General features: G+C 40.4%; 1 protein-coding gene across 2 annotated transcripts in view; it reads right to left on the reverse strand.

The window, feature by feature from the left end:
• Window positions 1–21,995, reverse strand: part of LOC149152269 (rhodanese-like domain-containing protein 9, chloroplastic) — a 327,951-nt gene that overhangs the window by 153,707 nt on the left and 152,249 nt on the right. The gene's annotated exons all lie outside the window — the stretch shown is intronic.

Consider the following 21,995-nt stretch of genomic DNA (forward strand, 5'->3'; position numbering starts at 1 on the left):
TTTTACTTCAATTTCTTTGTTAGACCAATATCAATATCCAGTGTAGCAATCACATCATCATGATAGTAAAATGTAGATAGAACATAAACAATAACAGTAGAAGACAAGCCAAGACAAGAGGACACAAGATATGGCACCAACCAGGGACAAACCCCAATGTGGGGAAACTCTTGATCAATTTTTCGTATAATTCTTCAAAAGTTCAATAGAGAGAGAGTACAATATACAATATTCACTTGCCCAATCACATTGAAATCTAATCAGTCTGTTGTCGCGCAGATTGACACGACAACGCTCAGACCGGGGGCTGTCACTCTGATCCCCGATCCCTCCGTTTAAGCCTGCCTCCCGCGGCTAAGGGGGATAGTCCCTGTGAGATGATGAGACCAACTGGCGACCAGTTGGTTGGGAGACACGAGATACGATAAAAAAAGGACTCGATGGATTTGATTAATTGAGCAGACCAGTGCCTTAAGAGATTGATGTAGAAACGATTACTTTTTAAATGATATAGGAACATGGACCATGAACAGCAACCATCTATCATCAGCTGAATCACATGACCAAAATGATATCCAGCAATTGAAAACTTCGAAAAGATGAATGCTTAAAACCACCACGAGAATCGTAAATTATTAACCAGATATCATATTTCGTATCTCAAACTTGAAAATTTAGCATCTCAGCATAAAACATATGGCGTGAAAGCCCCTGAGACTTGCAAAAATAATTTCCCACAAAATTTTTATTTTTTTCAAAAAATTTTATATCTTTTTTCAAATTTTTTATTTTCAATATTATGGAAATTAAAAATCTAAGAAAAATTAAAATTCTAAAACTAAATTAATTTTAAAACTAAACTATATAAAAAATATAAAACAAAACCTAAACCTTTTTATTTTTTTTTTTTTTATTTTTTTTTTTTTATAACAAAACTTTAAAGCTATAAAATAAAACCTAACTTAAACTAAAAGAATAAATCAAAATCTATTTACAAACTACAAATTAAAATGAGAATCTAAAACATCAAATTAAAATCTACATTGATTTTATCTAAAATTAAAATCTATAAAACAAAACTATAAAAAATTTTAAATCTAAATCTAATGAAAACTAAACGCATATAATCGAAACCCTAAACTACAACTATACAAATAAAACGCGTATCTAACCAAATGACTTATGGAAAACGACGCAGGTAGACCTACGCTATTGCTGAGATAAAAAATTTGAAAAATGACTACGCTTACACCCAAAAAAAATTACGCAGTCAGCCATACGACAAGCTGAGCCACGGACTTTCGAAAAAAATGAATGCTAAAGTCTGAGGAAAAATATCATGACACCGGCTCAAGCAATAAACGAAAAATTCAACGCATACAAGGAAATCGGTAGCACAGCGACGGCAAAGATCAGATATGTGAATCGGTTTTACCTGAGTCGACGGTGAATATGGCAGATAACCTGAACGTTTTCTGAAGGCTCCCACGTAAGAACGCACAGTGGTATATGGGTTAAACGCTTTTCCCTTTTATACAGTCGATGCACAGCCGCAATGATGCCCAGCATGTAACCTGACCCGTAAATGAGTTTTTATCGAAATGCTGGAGCAGAATAGTTTCACGCCGACAGGTTTGCTTCACACGCAGGCATACGGTTTCGAAACTTTATATGCACGCAGTCAGAAGGTAAGCCGACTTGCGTTCTTTGAAATGGATCCAGAACAAACTGTCTGCAGATACCCCAACAGATATGGTCGATTTTCTGCGTGATGGCCGCTGTTTCATTTGGAGGATTTCACGCTGGTCGTGGTGACAGTCATATCCAACCTTCACTGCAAGCTGGCTCAGAACTGAGTGTTTCGATTTGGCTTTGATTCGCTGGCTGAGCGGTTTTAGTTTGCTGATCAGACGGATTGAATACGTTCTCTTTTTATCCAGCTGGTGTGCTGATGCATAAAATAATGTCCATCACAGTTTTAGCACATGCTTTCACAACCTCAGATCAGAAGTACGTGAGCCTGCAAAACCCTAGTCAGATATTCAGAAGAAAGCCTAATGAAAACTGCAAAAAAAAAAATTGAAACCCTAGATCAGCCTTATAATTTACAGATTGTGGCCCCTGAGATGCCAGATTTAGCAATAACAGCAGTAATATTTTCAATATATCAGAAATTTTGAACTTCACTGTGAACAGAAAGAAAATCTCTCAATGTAAAACAGAAAAGAAACTTTGAATGATTAACCCAGGGAACAATCAGCTGGGCTCTGCACAGAAAAGCCAGTGGGAGTCGGCTGGTTCAGCCCAGAACTTCCCCAAACGCCCACAAATATCCTTCACTAAAAAGTTTCCCTGCACATCTCAAGCAACCATCAGCACAGAGAGAAAGAGTGCTGCTAGATCTCAGAAAATAATGGAGATACCTGCCATTATTTCAGAAACCCTAGCAGCCCTCAAACCCTAGCAGGTGAACAAGATACCTGTGCTCAAACTACTCTAAAAACAAGCTATGATTAATGGCTGAAAACTGAAATATGCAGAAAATTAAAGATCTCACAGCAATTCCAGAGAGTAACACCAACACGATTTGGACCCCAAAGTCTTTTTATTAACCAGAAAATCAGATTACAAGAGAGCTTTTCAGTACAGACTCACAGATCAGATGCCTTGAAATGACCCACTAAGACCCTATATAAAGGAAATGATCCTAACGGCTAGTTCGAGTGATCCATGTAGAAATGATCTCGACCGTTGATGAGGATCAAGACATCTCTTGATCTCATCTGTCGATTTATTAACTTAAAATATTATTATTTTATTAGTTAGGGTTTTTGCTTCATTTTATTATTTTTTATTATTTTATTATTTTTATTCATTTTTTAATTTTTTAATTCATTTAAAATGGATCACTGAACTAAGCTTTCGGAAACATCACCTAGGACCTAGGACTTAGGACTCATGAGGGGATTTAAAACATTTCTCGACCCTCAGGACACATTACATCATGACTTTTACAAAATTACATCTTAAGGGACAAACCCATTTAATACAGATCCTCACAAAACACCCAGCTCTGCGACACAACGATAATCTAGCAGATCAACACACTAGGATTCTCCTAAAGTTCTAATGACAAAATCAATCCCGGCTTTGGGGTCAGGTTTGAAGGAAAACTCTGCCGATCCGTGGATCGGTGAGACGAAAAACCTTCCGGGACGTAGATTATCATCAGAAAGTTAGGTCCACCTAGGCAAATTACATACATGACTCATGTCTGCTAAGATTATTTACAATTAATACATGCAGACTGGGTTTACAATCAAAAAGATCAAGCTGCTGATGATGGCAGGATGGCACGGACATGCTGATCAGGTGCTGCTTCTTTCTGTCAAGAAAAACGGGGTGCACTGCATGGGTAGTTGACCAGTAGAGGTCAACACAGTCAAACAGCAGAAACATTAAGCCCTAACAAGAAAGTCAAATTGATCAACAAGGCAGATTTTGACCTCCAAAACAGCTCGGTCAAACTCAATCAACTCGACATCCAACAACTAGTCAAATCAGCCCAAAAACATCTGAAAAGTCCAGTCAAATCTGGTCAACGAAAGTCAATGTAGCAGAAAGCCCTTCCACAGTCAACGCTAGTCAAATAGTGGTCAAACAACCTCCGTTTTTTGTGCCCAGAACTACGGCCTACCCAAACAGAGATACCCCACACAAAACCAGTGTAAAAACTGGTCAACGCTGGTCAAAACAGCCTTCTGCAATTTTCGGTCAACAAGGGACAAAAAAAGTACAATCCTTTCTTCGCATGTGTGGAGAGAGAGAAGCCTCGGAAATCCATACCCAATCAAGGAGAGAGAGATGTGTGAGTGAGTGAAGTGCCAAAATGAGGAGGTCTATTGAATTTATTTGCAACGTTGAGGTGCAAATTAGATGACTAGCTGACCTTGACAATTTGTCCATAATCAAAATAAATTCACGAATGGGATGATCTTTACATCAATCCTACACCTCTTGGAGAGAGGAATCCAATAAAAATATCAGTTGTCTCATATGAGTTGTCCAAGGTGAAGTTTGGCCCTAGTTGCCAAATTTAACATAGGGCCCCTATGAGTACCCCTTGCATCATTAAGGAACCCATGTATGTCCCAACCTCTGGTGGGCGATGAACTACCCCACCTTAAGGGGGTAATTGCTATTATAGCATAAACATCATGCTCTCATCCCCTAGAGCCTCGAGCAGTGAAATAAAAGAAAATCAATAAAAGGCAAAACACAAATGAATAAGGGTGGAAAAACAAAGGTTGGGGTAACTAATGTACCACGATTTCTCCCTCCTACATTCATACACCCAAATATGTGGACATCCCTCATCATTACCACCCTTGAGCCCATGGCATTTGGCCTTGAGACCCCTGTGTCCCAATCCACCTCATCATTATCCACATGACACCTACCACTTGAAGGATGTACCTCAGAAATGTCCTCCCTTTAGGGGCTGGGAACACCTAATAGGGTTGCTTATTAACCACTCCTACCAAGGGAGGTAACACCATTACATGCTCAAAGCCCCAAATTTGGAAGGGAAACCCACTATGAAGTCTCATTTGTGCCCTTGACTAACAAGCTTGATTCATTAAGATGCACTAATGAATTATTGTACCTGAAAGTGAGGACACACATTTGATCTTATATAAGATTGGCAAGTGGTTTCATCATGGGTTGTGCAACTTAACTAAGGCCCAAGCCAACCAGAGGATCATATTGGCACTCATAGGGGAAGCGCTCAGATCCATGGGTTTCCATCATGTGAGAGAGCATTATTTCATGCCATGGGAACCCTCAGCACCTCCAAAAACTTGTTCATTGCCCTACATTATATGCGAGATGATGCACTTGGACCAGCAGTGTGTTGAAATTTCTAAGTCTATCCGTTAGAAATTTAATATGTATTCTTCTGGTTTATTTCTTCTACTCGTTGATTATGAACAAGTTATTTAAAACATATAAATAATGAAATAAACACAATACAATCTCAACCATCTACAGATCAACAGCTAAGAGAAAACAAACACACAAGTAACACCGTTATTTTTGGACAACTCGTCCCCAGAAAAACCCAATGCGGGAAAACTGGTGTAGCTATTCTGAGGGTTTGTTATTATGCAGTATTTCCTTGAGTACAACTGGGTGCCAAACTGGCTCACTAGACATAGAAAAACAACCAACAACAATACCTCTCTATCTGGAAATAGGTATTCAGAAAACCTGTCCCACGAGACCCTCTCTAGCGCAACTGAAGCACTGCGTCAACCCACCTGGCCTCTGCTTCAGCCTCAAACCCCTCTGTGTCAGCCCTTTGATGCATTGCGCAGCCTCTAGGACCATCTGCGTCACTCCTGCTGCTTTTTGCGTGGATGACGCAGGCCCTTTGGCCTCCGTGTTGTCCCTGTTGGGCTCTGTGTGGCCTGCTCTCGCTGTTGCTTCTCACTCTTTGCCTCTGCGCTGGTCTCTCGGCACTATCTTTGTCTCTCTGTCCAGTAATCATTACCCCTCGTTGTTGATCACTGATTTGACTTTTCTTATCAAACCCGCTCTAGCAAATCGAATGACTGATCACTCTGGTGTGCCCTCCAACTGATCCTCAAGCCTCCTCTTATACTTTTCCTATTGGTCCTTCAATGGCCGAGATTAAATCTCTAATCATTGGGTAAGATTAGATTTAGCTTGATCCATGTCCTTTAGAACCTTCTAACCCAGTTTTATATTAATACCCATTAATATTTTATTTTTCCTAAATTTAGACTTAGGAACCCCATTAAAAATATTAATTGTTTTAATATCTCCTAAACCAGGAAGAATCTGTCCAAACCATTTTTGGGTCTTGGAGATCTCATGTGCTTTAGCCTCTCCACCAATTTTCACGGCTAGAGCACATCCGATGCTACCCCAAATCAACACTCCCTCTTAGCGAGGATTGTGCTCTAGTAATACTCCCCCACTGAGCATCACTCTGATTATACGGCATTGGTACTTGTGCTAATGCTAAGCCTCCCTTCCCAACATCCTGTACTGCTGCCCATGGCTCTACCACTACCACTTTTGCATCCGTATGGCAGCTCCCTCTGCATCCATGTTGCTGCTAGTCCTTTCTCCCAACACTGCATCTGCACTGCAACCCCCTCTCATCATGTTGCATCATGTACTGCTGCCCATGGTTCTACCACTGCCACTTCTGCATCCATGCTGCTGCTGGTCCTTTCTCCCAACACTGCATATGCACTGCAACCCCCTCTCATCATGTTGCATCGTGCTACTGCATACTGCTACTGCACTGCAACTCAATTATTGAGAAGTAAGTAACTGATCCACTCAACTACTTACATCCCTGTCAGGCTAGAAACACTCCTGATATTGAAGCTCTCTCTACCACTAACAAGTGCTCCCTCTACTGCCTCTGCGTTGCTGCAACAACTCCCTACATCTCGCACCACTACAAACCTCTTTGTGCCATCCTGCATTGTTGCAACACTCTTTGTGCCTCTTGCACTGCTGCATCCTGCTAGCCTTGCGCTGCCTGGAGTTTCCTGCACTGTAGGACTCTCTGTCGCTTCATCTGCATCCGTCTCTACCGACATCCGCTAGTCCTGCTACTCTCTCTTTGGGGCTCCCGTATCAAGGTATAATCCAAGAAGTTGGGTACCTCAAGGATCCTGCCCCTCATCCCTTGTAGTCTTCCTGACTACAGCTCGATGCCTCCCCACCTCTTCTCTAGAGGTACATGAGCACTCCTGGCACAATCGTCATCCTCCTCTACCTCCTTTTCCGCCTTTGCTGACATTTCCTTAGAGTCAGATGCCTCCCCCTTGTTCTTCTTCCTCCGACACTGGTTTGCATAATGACCCAGTTCCCCACAGTTGAAGCATTTGACCTTGGACAGGTCCTTTTTCTTCCTCTTCTCCTCCTTTCCCGCAGATGCCAGAGCTGCATCCTCTTCCTCTTCCTTCTTGATCCAGACTCCTTTATGGCTACTTACCGTCTTGCTCAGCCATTTGATCTCTTCTTGGCGAAGATCCACCCACAATTCTTCCCAATCTGGAAGATTCGCCCTGCCCAGTATGCTCTGGACAAATGTCTCACACTCTTCAGAGACTGCATTTAATGTTGTCCTCACCAACATCTCCTCATCCGGCATGGCCCCTATGGAAGTCAGTTAGTCTTGGATCTCCTTCAATCTCCCGAGGAAGTGATCTATTTTCTCCCCCTTCTGCATCTAGTATGACAGCAGCAAATTCTCGAGTAACATCTTCCTCTGCACGGAAATATGCTGGTACAACTTCTTCAAGGCGTCCCACATTTCCTTTGCTGTCTCCTTCTCGCAATATGTTGGACCACATGATCCTTGACCCCATCAAGGATGATGCATTTCGCCTTGGCCATTGCCTCCTCGTACTTCTCATTATCAGCCGAGTCAACTGGGATCGCCATTGTTCTCAAGGCAAAGGCCTTGATGCGATGTCTATCTAGAATGGACAGGATCCTGGCCTTCCAGACCACAAAGTTGGACGCCCCGTCCAGCCTGTCCTGATCCCTCAACCCATTCATGGCCATCTCTCTGCTCTTCTTGTCGACTCCTCTGAGTCTCTCTACTTCCCTCCGGAAGTTCTCTCTTCGACTCCTACTGAGTCTCTCTACTTCTCGCCTGGAAGTTCTTTGCTAGATTCCTTCTGAGTCAAGATTTCCCTTCTGGAAATCCTCCTGCCAATCGTCTCGTCGTACCTCTCCGATCTTCTGTGCACCTGCAACACTGATCTAGATTTCTTAGCTAGAAATCCGCCTCGGTAACGACTCCCTCTATCTTGGTTTTTCCCTATTAGGTATTGTTTTGCCCACAGTACCCCACCAGCTTCACTCATGCAAACTGCCCATAGCTTCCTATGCCACAACAACTAAAGGATTGTGCCTCTAGGCTCTTCGCAATCCCGGCACCAGCAAAAATGCTCCCTCAGCCAACTGCGTCAACCCTCCTAGTCTCTTTGTGACTCTGCGTGAGCCTTTTTCTGCCCTCCTCAGCCTCTGCGCTGGCCTTTCTCTGGCCCGGATTGATGACGCAGTCCCTTTGCGTCAACCCTTCTTCTGTTGCTTTCTGCGAGGATCAGCTTTTGTCACTCGGGGAAATTGATTCCGCTGCAAATGCTCTACTTCAGCTAATGCCTTCAGCTCTCCTGTGATCTGCAACCATGCTCTGATACCATGTTGAAATTTCTAAGCCTATCTGCTAGAAATTTAATCTGTATTCTTCTTGTTTATTTCTTCTACTTTTTAATTATGAACAAGTTATTTAAAACATATAAATAACGAAATAAACACAATATAGTCTCAACCATCTACAGATCAACAGCTGAAAGAAAACAAACACACAAGTGACGCTGTTATTTTGGACAACTCGTCCTTGGAAAAACCCAATACGGGAAAACCGATGCAGCTATTCTGAGGGTTTATTATTATGCAGTATTTCCTTGAGTACAACTGGGTGCCAAACTGGCTCACCCGACAGAGAAAAACAACCGGCAGTAATACCTCTCTATTTAGAAATAGGTATTAAGAAAACCTGTCCCACAAAACCCTCTCCAGCACAACTGAAGCACTGCGTTAGCCCACCTGGCCTCTGCGTCAACCTCAAACCCCTCTGTGTCAGCCCTCTAAGGCACTGCGCAGCCTCTAGGACCCTCTACGTCACTCCTGCTGACGTAGGCTCTCTGGCCTCTGCATTGTCCTTGTTGGGCTTTGCGTGGCCTGCTTTGGCCGCTGCTTCTCGCTCTCTACCTCTGCGTTGGTCTCTTGGCACTATCTTTGCCTCTTTGTCCAGTACTCACTACCCCACGCTGTTGATCACTGATTCGACTTTGCTTAGCATCCCCGCTCTAGCAAATCGAATGACTAATCACTCTGGTGTGTCCTCCATCTGACCCTCAAGCCTCCTCTTATACTTTTCTTGTTGGTCCTTCAACGACCGAGATTAAATCTCTAATCAACAGCTAAGATTAGATTTCGCTTGATCCATGTCCTTTAGAAACTTCTAACCCAGTTTTATATTAATACCCATTAATATTTTATTTTTCCTAAGTTTAGACTTAGGAACTCCATTAAAAGTATTAATTAGTTTAATATCTCCTAAACCAGGAAGAATCTGTGCAAAACATTTCTGGGTCTTGGAGATCTCATGTGCTTTAGCCTCTCCACTAATTTTCATGGCTAGAGCACATCCGATGCTACCCCAAATCAACACAGTGCCCCTAGTCGATTTAGCAATATATACAGGGTTTGGCAGTTGATCTGAGGGCCAAAGGAGGTTTGTCTCATCCTTCAGACCTGGGAAGGCAAACACTATCTTCCATGCCCTCATTTGGAGTAGTTTGTAGGCTTATTTTACATCAGGAGACCCATGAAACCACTACTTGTGCCCCAAATCCACTTTGGAGCACCACATGATGTTTTACTTGGAGATCAAGGGGCCACCCCCTTGTTTATCATTCATGGAGCCCTCACTCTCATTATGGCACCTTGAGGACTCAATGAGGCCCTCCAACGTTCCTCCTATACCATGATTGCATCATTTCAGCTTCACTTTGGATCGCTTATTCTTCACTTTATGAGCTACTTGGTGGGCTTGTCACCAAAGATATGTTATTTTGCACAATAAAATAATTTTAGGGGCATCTTAGGCTAATTCGACTAGGATAGAGGATCATATAAATTTAGATCTCTCCGATAGATAGAGATCATCATCATCACACTTGGGTCTCTTGTAAAATAATTTTGCACTTCTTTTTCTTGGATAAAGTTGGATGTCTACATTTCGATATTTTTGGGAGCTAATTTCGCTATCTCTTGGAGCTATCTCTTGATCTTTGGTTGGATATATCTCTTGTTATCTTTTAAGTGATTTTCTTGAAGATTTTTCATGAAATGATGCCTAATGTGTGGAATCATTACAACTACCTAGTTCTTTTGTGCCCTAATTTATTGAAAATCATTGTAAAGATTGTTAGGTTATGAAATTGCACATGTTACTCATTGAATAACAAGTAGATGAATGTTCCTAGTGGATTGAAAGTTGATTTTCTTAGATGAAACTCCATAGATCTTGGGTGGGTAATCGTTGAAAGGTAGGTGCTAGGGCATCACTTTTTAACCTCCTTGAGAACGAATTTAGCAAAATTTGGAACATCATTGACTCCATAGCCAAGGGAAGTAGGCATTGGTCCAAGAAAATTTGGTGATCACCCTTATTCTCCTTCTCCTTTTATCCTCCAAAATTTTTGACCTCCCATCCTAGACGGCCTAGCTAGGGCACCCTGTGAAATCTGTTGGAGGGGCTATTTTTCAAATCCGTCTGGACAAGGAATTGCGTTGGTGTCTCCTCTAGTGGCCCTCCAAGTTTGGAGCAATTCCCATGGCTGGTTTGCAAGAAAACTCAAGCCTTCCTCAATCCCTGTGATGCCCAACTACACAATCCCTTTCTCTGTCTTCTTGGGCACTCCTTACTAGAGGTCATCAATCAGCAAACTCAGTACCTTTCCTCCTAGACTCCCTTTACTGCACAAGAAGACTTATCATGCCCTCTTGTACTATGCATTGTGCAGTTCTAGTCAGCAATGAGGCCTCCCTAAGCTCCTACATCCCTCAATTGCACAATTCCAATCCTCCTGCTCTCAAAACCCTTGCATGTTGCCTCATCTCAATCATCATCTTCCATGAGTAAGAAGAGGTAGAATCGGTGGTTTCTAGACTGATGTTGGCTTGTCATTAGAGGCCTCCATCTACAGGTATCATAAGTGCAACATGACAAGGTAATGCTTAAGAGAGGTCATCAAGGAGAGGCTACAGGAAAGTACTTGTGAAAAAGGAGTAGAGGAAGAACAATCATGAAGAACACAAAAAACCTTGGATCAAGACAAAGAAGTTGAATTGGTGTAGGAATTGCTAGCTACATCTTTGGCAGGTGTTGTCGCGCGGATTGGCACGACAACGCTCAGACCGGGGGCTGTCACTCTGATCCCCGATCCCTCCGTTTAAGCCTGTCTCCCACGGCTAAGGGGGGTAGACCCTGAGGAAAGATGAGGGCCAACTGCCAAACAGTTGGGCCGGGAGACAAGATGCACTAAAATGGTTTTATTGATTTGATAGACCAGTGCCTTGTTAGATTGGTGCCCAAATGATTACTTACTAGGTGATATAAGAGCATAAATCATAAACAGCAATCACCTATCATCAAATGATCAGAACAATGCTTTAAATATCCAGTAAAAACCACAAAGTTCCTCGAATAACGATATCCGGCAAACTAAGAGAAATAAATTGCTTTGAATAACAGAGAAACCAGATACTTATTTCGTATTCAGACCACAGCACGAAAGATATACGATGATAAACAACTGAAGGTGGTAAGAGCAATTCTCCACAAAAAAGAAATTTTTATGCTTTTTAAATTTTTTTTTTTTTTTTTTTTTTTTTAAACCAAATCAAAAATATCTAATTTAAAATCTAATTTAAATTTAAAAGACTAAAAAAAATAAAACCTAAGACCTAAATTAAAATCTAAGAAATTTAAACTGAAATTAATCTAAAATAAAAAGTTTAAAACTAAGCCTAAAAACTAATTAAAAAAAAAAATATATATATATATATATATATATTTTTTTAATTTAAAATCTAAACTAAATCTTGTAAACTCAATCAAACTCTAAAAAAAACTATGCTACTGATCCTTCTATATACATATTATTTTTTGATTTTTTTGTTTTTTATATTGAAAACTAAAAAATAAAATAAAACTTTGAACTAACCAAATTAACCTATGTCTAAATCTGAAAATGCATATACGTAAAAAACCAAAACAAAACACTGAACGGTGATACGTGACCCCAGCCCAACGCTAGCAAAAAAAATTGACGCGGAAAATATAAACCCTCGAACAGGACCAGCTAACGGCGGCGGAAACACAGAAAACAAATCGATTTGAAGGGCAGACTGGAAAAATTTAGTGATACGCAGATGGCTACCTGAGCGTTTGGAAATGGCTTTGGGACGGGCTCCTTACCTGGCTCTTGACGCAACAATGAAGTCGGAAATCACTCACGCTGAGGGATGATCAACGCTGTCCACGGATACCCTTGACAGCAGCGGGCTTAGGTCGACTTTTTTGCGTCGAATCTCTGCGCAGACGAAATGCTGACCCGATGTTTGGAAATGGCAGATAACTTGAACGCTTTATATCTGACCCATTAGATTTTAAACGTGCTGCAACCTGAGGTGATCTACAGCCTCACGAATTGATTGTGACCCTGGCTCATACAAAAAAGATCTAACACAGGCCAAGGAAAATACGATGATACACAAAGCCTCTCAAATGTATACGCCTTAACTCAGATACAAAGATACAAGATGCAGAACCAGAATATGATCAAAAAAATTTGATTTAGCTGTTACCGCTAATGAAACCTTGATGCCGTACGTAGATCAATGTATCTTACGCTGAAGCCACTACTTGTTCTCGTGAAAGGAGACCTGGCATGATTTTGTTTGCTAACCCAAGGAAATTCGGCAGCGATTGCAGGATGGCGGGATCTCCTTGTGAAAAGTTTTCGACAATTGAGGAGCACAAAAAAAATTTCAGTTTCTCTCGCTTTAGAAACCCCTTAAATCACTGAGATAGGGATCCTGCAAAATTTCCTTCTCTAGTTCTTATCTGGTAGCCTGCAAGATAGAAGAATAAAGCCTGCAGATATATGCAAAATTTTTTAAGTAAAACCCTTCAAAATTAACGTGAAATCGCAAAATTTTACAGCTCTAGAACAGCCGCTTAATCTACAAGTTTTTGGGCCCTCTTCAGCCAGATTTACCCATAAGAACAGAAAATTTTCAGAATGTCAAAATGAAACTTGAACTTTGCTGTGAACAGAAAAGAAAGTCTCTCATGTAAAACAGGAAAATTTTTTAAATAATTAACCCAGGGCACAAACAGCAGGGCTCTGCACAGAAAAGCCTGTGGGAGTCGGCTGGTTCAGCCCAGAACTTCCCCAAACGCCCACAAATACCCTTCACCTAAAGATTTCCTGCACACCTTCAGCAAACATCAGTAAAGAGGGCAAGAAATGCTGCTAGATTTCAAGAAATAATGGAGATACCTGCCATTATTCCAGAAAACCCTACAACATTCAAACCCTAGCTACTTTTTACTGCTGAAAACTGAAATATGCAGAAAAAACAAACATCTCACAGCAATTCCAGAGAGTAACACCAGCCAGTTTTGAACCCCAAAGTCTTCTTTTATTAATCAGAAATCAGATTACAAGAGAGCTTTCAGTACAGACTCACAGATCAGATAAACCTGTAAAATGACCCCCTAAGACCCTATATAAAGGAAATGATCCCAACGGCTAGTTTTGGGTGATCCATGTTGAAGCGATCTCGACCGTCGATGAGGGTTAAGACATCCCTTAATCTCATCTGTCGATTTTATTTTAAAAAAGCTATTTTTGCATGCATTCACAAAAATATTATTATTTTATTGCTTAGGGTTTTTGCTTTATGTTTTTTTTAATTTTTTATTATTTTTAATTTTTTATTATTAATATTATTATTTTTTTTTTTTTTTATTCATTTTTTAAATTTTTAATTCATTTTAAGATGGATCATCACACTAAGCCGTTGGAAACATCACCTAGGACCTAGGACCTAGGACTCATGAGGGGATTTACAACATTTTCAACCCTCAAGACACATTTCATCATGATTTTTACAATTTACATCTCAAAGGGATGAATCCACTTAGTACAGACCCTCATAAACCACCCAGTTCTGTGACACAACTATAATCTAGCAGATTAACACGCTAGGATTCTCCTAAAGTCCTAATAACAAAATGCATCCCGGCTTTGGGGTCGGGTTTGAAGGAAAACTCTGCCGATCCATGGATCGGTGAGACTAAAAACCTCCCGGGACGCAGATCATCATTAGAAAGTTAGGTCCACCTAGGCAATTTTACATACATGACTCTGATCTGCTTAGATTATTTACAATTCATACATGCAGACTGGGTTTACAACAAAAATGATCAAGCTGTTGATGGCTGTAGGCCGGTATGGACACGTCGCTCAGGAGCTACCCCTCTCTGCCAACAGAAAGGAGGTGTACTGCATGGGCAATTGACCGGTAGTGGTCAACATCTGGCTCTACTTGGGGACACGTTGCTGCACTGGTAGGAATGTGAGAATCCAGAATCTGCATCCATACAACACACAAACGAAAATAAGTAGCGTCCATTCCAAAATCATCATATACATTAAGTACAGGAAAGATAAAAGCTCTTCATTTATTGACTAACTAATAACATGAAAAGTAAATCTAATCCTAAAAACAGAAATGAAATGCTGAAAAGACAAGGAGTAGGGATAGAAATACAATACAAAAGATGCCCCATGGCATCAGATATCATCTCTGAAGAACAGCTTGAGCATTTGGCCGTTCACTGGTAGATCAAGTGGTTCGCCATCCAATCTGCTCAAGCAGAATGAGTTTGGCCCAGCTATATCTCTAATGATGTATGGTCCCAGCCACAAGCTGTCAAACTTTTTATGCTTTCCTGGTTTTTCATTTTTGCGATCCCAAAGTAAAACCATATTTCCAACCTGCAAAGATCTAGATCTAGAGCATTTATCAAAGCTTTTCTTAACATTAGATTGATTTTTACATGTAGTTTCAAAAGCTGTCCGACAAGTCTCATCTAATTCCACAATCTGATCTATCCTATTCTGAACAACATCTTTATCAGTGGAAAAATTTTGGAGAAGCTGATAGGCTGGCAATTTTAGGTGCACAGGTAAGGTAACATCCAAGCCATAAACCAATTCAAAGGGAGATTTACCAGTAGATTTCTTCTTAGTAATTCTGTCTGCCCACAAAGCATACTTGATTTCGCTGTCCCAAGACTTCTTGTTATCTCCTACTATTTTCTTGATAATGGTTATGAGATTTTTATTACTTGATTCAGCCAAACCATTACCCTGAGGATAGTAATTCGACGAATGAGATAAGACAATGCCATATTTGAAACAAAAAGATGTAAACTCTGAAGAACTGAAAGCCTTGGCATTGTCAGTAGTGATCTTAGCGGGGACACCAAATCTAGTAATGATATTATTCTCAATGAAATCCATAATCACCTTTTCAGTGGCATTCTTAGCAGGAATGGCTTCGACCCATTTAGTGAAATAATCAGTAGCAGTCAAAATCCAAGAGTAGCCATTGCTAGAATTTTCATGGAACTTCCCTATGAAGTCCAGACCCCAATGCTGAAAAGGTGCCTCTACAATAACAGGTTGTAGAGGAAGGGCAGCAAGCTTCTGCTTCCCAGTGAACAGTTGACAGGCTTGACACGTTCTAACAAACTTGTGCACATTAGAAAAAATCGAAGGCCAATAATAGCCAGCTCTCAGGATTTTGTGGGCGGTAGTTCTAGCAGCATAATGACCACCACAAAATCCTGAATGAAATTCTGAAATTAATCTTTTGGACTCAACATCGTCAACACACCTAAGCACTATGCCCTCAGGATTTCTCCATCCAAGGCCATCCTTCATAAGGCAATACTTAGTGGCCTTTAGTCTAAGAGCCCTTCTCTTATGAGCGACTAAATGGTTAGGACATGCAAGATTTGTCAAGTAGTAAACTATGTCCTTATACCATTCATGCTCTGCTAATCTTCTCAATTCTGGTGAAGATAGATCGTCAAGGCAAAACAAACCAAGAGTCTTTTCATTACTTTCCGTTAACATTTGAGCTAAACCTTGGCCTTTGATCAGCTTGGTGGGTTTAATTTCTAAATCATACTCCTGTATCTTAGTAACCCACCTAGCACGAGTCCCTAAGCAATCAGTTTGAGTTAATATGTCCTTAACAGCAGAATGTGGGACGAAAGCAATGATCTTAGAATAACCCACATAAGTTTTAAAATGCTTGAGAGACTTGACCAGGGCATAGGCCTGCTTTTCCATGGTATTGTACTTCAACTCAGAATTTTGAAGTGCTCTACTCATGAAACCAATAGGCTGCTCATGACCATCTCGATTCTTTTGAAGCAAGACACCGGCAATGGTATCTTCAGAAGCGAAAGAAAAAATCATGAAATTCTTGGAGTAATCAGGACTAACCAGGACAGGCGCTTTTGCTATAGCAGACTTGATTTCTTGGAAAGCCCTTTTGCCCTCTTCTTGCCAGACAAATTTCGCATCTTTCTTAAGAAGACTTTGAATGGGCTTAGCTATTTCTGCATAATTTGGGATGAATCTTCTAATAAAATTTATCTTTCCAAGGAAAGACTGAAGGGACTTGAGGTTATGCGAGAGAGGAATCTTTTGAATTGCTTCAACTCGTTCGGGATCGACCTTGACTCCTTCCTTAGAAATGATATGACCGAGTAATTTTCCTTCTGTTACCCCAAAAACAGACTTAGCCGGATTCAAAGAAATTCCATATTCTCTACATCTATCGAAAACTTGCCTAAGATGATCTATATGACTGATACCATCTTTAGAGAAAACAGTAAGATCATCTTGATATATTTCGATAATTTTCCCGATTAACCCTTTGAAGGCATAGTCCATGGCCCTCTGGAAAGTAGCTCCAGCGTTTGTTAACCCAAATGGCATTCTGATGTATTCAAAAGTGCCCCATGGTGTTGTGAACGTGGTCTTGTGTCGATCTTCCTTTTTAACCCAAACTTGATTATACCCAGAAAAACCGTCTAGCAATGACATCATTCCAGACCCAGTTACTCTTTGCAACAAAGTTTCCATTTTTGGCAAAGGGTAATTATCCTTCTTGCACGCTAGATTAAGGTTTCTAAAATCGACACAAAGTCTTATTGTACCATTCTTCTTCCTGACAATCACCAAATTCGAACACCATGTCGAATGCCTAGTTTGAGCGATGATTCCTGCTGCAAGCATCTTCGCAAGCTCTTTTTGGACCAGGGGGGCTAACTTAGGATTAATCTGCCTAAGTTTCTGCCGAAAAGGTTTAGCATTTTCGTCTTTTAAGGGAATAGTATGCTCCATAATATCTTCCCTATAGCCCTTCAACTCATCATAGGAAAAAGCTAAGACATCTCGATATTCGCGAAGTAAATCGGTTAACTTTTTCCTTTCCTCCAAACTAGTACCTTTACCGATTTTAACTATTTTCGGATTTTCAGAAGTGCCAATGTTGACTTCAAGGTACTCACCTGGGTCCATCTTGTTTTCTTCTCTCAGCTTCGTGGCATCATGCCGATCAAAATGTTGCTCTAAGGCAACCACATTTCTGGGAGTGGGATTTATGATATGTCTATGATCTAAAGACCCATCCTCGTCAGAAACTAACCGGAAATCCTCAAACTCGTCTAAACTATTGAGAAAACGAATGACTTGCTTTTCAACATTAAAAACTTGCCAATGTTCTGAGTTGTCTGGGACAGATGGTCTGAATATTACCTCCATTTTAATTTTATCGTTAATTAACTCATCAGACAACTGGAAAGTGGTAGCAGCTACGGCAAGTTCATCTGCCGAACTATTCAGCTCTCTAGGAATTGCTTCAAGGTTAAGGGCATCGAAGTGCTCGAGAGTTTCTTAATCTCTGATTTCTACATGTGAATTTGTTCTTAAGCTGCATGATAACCAGATCGGAATCCCCCTTTATGCTAAGCAACTTAATCTTCAAGGTTTTGGCCAATTCAAGGCCCAACAATATGGCTTCATACTCAGCGACATTGTTGGTTGCTTCAAATTCTAGACGATAGGCAAACTTGAATACGTGATCAAGGGGAGACTTATGCACAATTCCAGCACCCTTACCATGACTAGAGAACGCACCATCGAAATACATATACCAGACTTCATCTTTAAGACTTTTGACCTTTTCGTCGGGAGGAGTTATGAAGTTAGACAGGATAGCATAGTTCCCGATGTCAGATTGCTCTCTAATTATTTCGTTATGAGGCTTTTTAGGATTTTCAACATGAAATTTCCTCTCAGGCTCTCTATTTAGTCTAACGAAACCGTCACCGCTAGGAGAAGGAATCATAGCATATGACCAATTCATCTGAATGCTTCCCCCTAGATCAGAGGCCCACTTCCTAGATAACAGCATACCCCAAGCATCAGGTACATCAACAACAACAATATCCATAACAACCATGATGTCTGGGTAAACCGAAAGATGAACTTGCAAATCCTTGATTAAACCATGTACTTCGATTTTCTTAGAATCCATGGCACATATATTATAGTAGGGTCTGGAAACTCTTAAGTTAAGCTGTTCCATAACCCTTTTAGTCATAACACAAGCAGATGCACCTGAATCCAACATGCAGTTATTCAATTTATACCCATTGACTAACAAGGTGATAAAGAAGGGTTGATGATCCTTGTTATCAGCATCTACGCTTTGCAGGTAAATAGGAGCATCCTGATAGTCAACCTCACGAATCTTCTGTTGAGAAGCATTGACCTGAGGACCCTAAATTGCTTTTAGTAACTTGTCTCTTTGGGAAGGGATCTTAGCAATCTCAGATACGGGAACCCAGATTTTAGCATTATTAAACCAACTCCCCAAATCGACATCTATTTCAGAGTTTATACCAGGGTTTAAAGTTCGAGGAGGAATTTGATTCCCGCTCTGATCTTTATCCCTTCTCTGGTATGTTAAACCCTTATCTCTAGCAATTTCCAGAATTTTCTCAGGAGAGGGTTTCTCACCATACAACCTAGCCAAAATGTCATCTTCGTCTTCAAGGTTATTTATATTAAAAGCAGATTGAGGATTCCCAACATCATAGCTCCTTTCCTTAACATCTATCCAATCATTCATAGGCAAAGGAAACTTGCCCCCTACTACGTTTATTTGCTCACCTGTCCCAAACATTCCATTGTCTAGGAGTCTTCTGATGGTGGGACAGGAGGACTCTTCGTGAAAAGCATCGCAAGCACAACAGTAAGGAGGAGCATCATCAACCAGATTAGTAAGCGGATTAGGAGGCCTCTGCTCACTGGATTGACCCTTTCTTTGCCAGTTACTATTTCTGTTATTATTATTTCGTGGTTGAAAATTTTGCGATTGCGCTCTTTCCATTTGAATCAACCTATTCTGCAAAGTGTTTATCTCCTTGTTATGATTAATTTCCATGGTTTCAATTTTCTGAAGCAATTTGAGAACAAGTTCATTTTCAGGCTCTTGGACTGCTTTTCCCTTAGGTTCCTTCAGTTTTGTAGCAGCCCTGTCATAACCTGGGATTTCAGACTTCCCAGAAGCTGCCTTGTCCTTTTCCAGTTCTATAGCTAAGGCTTGGCAATCTCGATAATCAGTAAGTTTAGCACGCCTTAACTCATAAGATGGTTCAGGACCAAAGGCATCAATATAAAAATCTTGGAGAGTTTTATCTGAAGGTTTATAGTCTTGAGGTAATTCTCTAATAATACCATTAAACCTTCTATTAAATTCTTCAACAGTTTCGTCTTCTCTCTTTTTCATCAGAGTAAGAGCTCTTACAAGATGTCTTCCCTCTCTCTTATCTCCAAATTTTTCTCTAAATGAATTAATGATTGATTGTAGAGAGTCAAAAGAATTAGGAGGTTTTTCTGTAAACCAGTCATGAGCATCACCTCCTAGAGTCAAGATAAAAAGGGTCATCCTGACATCTTCATGATCAAAATCAGGAGATCTAGCATACTTAGCCATCCATATGTTGAAATCTCGCAAATGGGAATTAACAGTAATGGCATTATCTCCATGAAAGCTAGGCAATTTGTCTATCCCAACAGATGGAATATCATTGGGGGCTCCAGGAATGTTAGAAAAATCACAAGGGCCCAACAGACTCATGGTGTTGCGCCTAACTTGACCCCTAAAGAGCAGATGAACGTCAGAAAGGGCTTCTTGTCCAAGATTTGTAAGGAGTGCACGAGAAGCGAGTTTGTTTGATCGCACCCTGTAAACCTTTTCAGGATCAGGAGTGGGGTTGCACAGACTGCCTGGATGTCTTCTAGTGTACACTCTTGCAGATAATATGGGAAGTGGAGTCGCCACTTCAACAAGAAGCTAAGCACAGACAAGCTTGAAATGAAAAACCCAAGGACAGAAAAACTCTATCCCCGGCAACGGCGCCAAGAAATGTTGTCACGCGGATTGGCACGACAACGCTCAGACCGGGGGCTGTCACTCTGATCCCCGATCCCTCCGTTTAAGCCTGTCTCCCACGGCTAAGGGGGGTAGACCCTGAGGAAAGATGAAGGCCAACTGCCAAACAGTTGGGCCGGGAGACGAGATGCACTAAAATGGTTTTATTGATTTGATAGACCAGTGCCTTGTTAGATTGGTGCCTAAATGATTACTTTCTAGGTGATATAAGAGCATAAATCATAAACAGCAATCACCTATCATCAAATGATCAGAACAATGCTTTAAATATCCAGTAAAAACCACAAAGTTCCTCGAATAACGATATCCGGCAAACTAAGAGAAATAAATTGCTTTGAATAACAGAGAAACCAGATACTTATTTCGTATTCAGACCACAGCACGAAAGATATACGATGATAAACAACTGAAGGTGGTAAGAGCAATTCTCCACAAAAAAGAAATTTTTATGCTTTTTTAAATTTTTTTTTTTTTTTTTTTTTTTTAAAACCAAATCAAAAATATCTAATTTAAAATCTAATTTAAATTTAAAAGACTAAAAAAAATAAAACCTAAGACCTAAATTAAAATCTAAGAAATTTAAACTAAAATTAATCTAAAATAAAAAGTTTAAAACTAAGCCTAAAAACTAATTAAAAAAAAAAATATATATATATATATATATATATTTTTAAATTTAAAATCTAAACTAAATCTTGTAAACTCAATCAAACTCTAAAAAAAACTATGCTACTGATCCTTCTATATACATATATATTTTTTGATTTTTTTGAAAACTAAAAAATAAAATAAAACTTTGAACTAACAAAATTAACCTACGTCTAAATCTGAAAATGCAGATACGTAAAAACCCAAAACAAAACACTGAACGGTGATACGTGACCCCAGCCCAACGCAAGCAAAAAAAATTGACGCGGAAAATATAAACCCTCGAACAGGACCAGCTAACGGCGGCGGAAACACAGAAAACAAATCGATTTGAAGGGCAGACTGGAAAAATTTAGTGATACGCAGATGGCTACCTGAGCGTTTGGAAATGGCTTTGGGACGGGCTCCTTACCTGGCTCCTGACGCAACAATGAAGTCGGAAATCACTCACGCTGAGGGATGATCAACGCTGTCCACGGATACCCTTGACAGCAGCGGGCTTAGGTCGACTTTTTTGCGTTAAATCTCTGCGCAGACGAAATGCTGACCCGATGTTTGGAAATGGCAGATACCTGAACGCTTTATATCTGACCCATTAGATTTTAAACGTGCTGCAACCTGAGGTGATCTACAGCCTCACAAATTGATTGTGACCCTGGCTCATACAAAAAAGATCTAACACAGGCCAAGGAAAATACGATGATACACAAAGCCTCTCAAATGTATACGCCTTAACTCAGATACAAAGATACAAGATGCAGAACCAGAATATGATCAAAAAAATTTGATTTAGTTGTTACCGCTAATGAAACCTTGATGCCGTACGTAGATCGATGTATCTTACGCTGAAGCCACTGCTTGTTCTCGTGAAAGGAGACCTGGCATGATTTTGTTTGCTAACCCAAGGAAATTCGACAGCGATTGCAGGATGGCGGGATCTCCTTGTGAAAAGTTTTCGACAATTGAGGAGCACAAAAAAAATTTCAGTTTCTCTCGCTCTAGAAACCCCTTAAATCACTGAGATAGGGATCCTACAAAATTTCCTTCTCTGGCTCTTATCTGGTAGCCTGCAAGATAGAAGAATAAAGCCCGCAGATATATGCAAA

Source organism: Pinus tabuliformis, chromosome 9 (assembly GCF_031772625.1).
Source record: "Pinus tabuliformis cultivar Carrire ecotype Pingquan chromosome 9, CPIR1, whole genome shotgun sequence".
In the NCBI taxonomy this organism is placed as follows: domain Eukaryota; kingdom Viridiplantae; phylum Streptophyta; class Pinopsida; order Pinales; family Pinaceae; genus Pinus; species Pinus tabuliformis.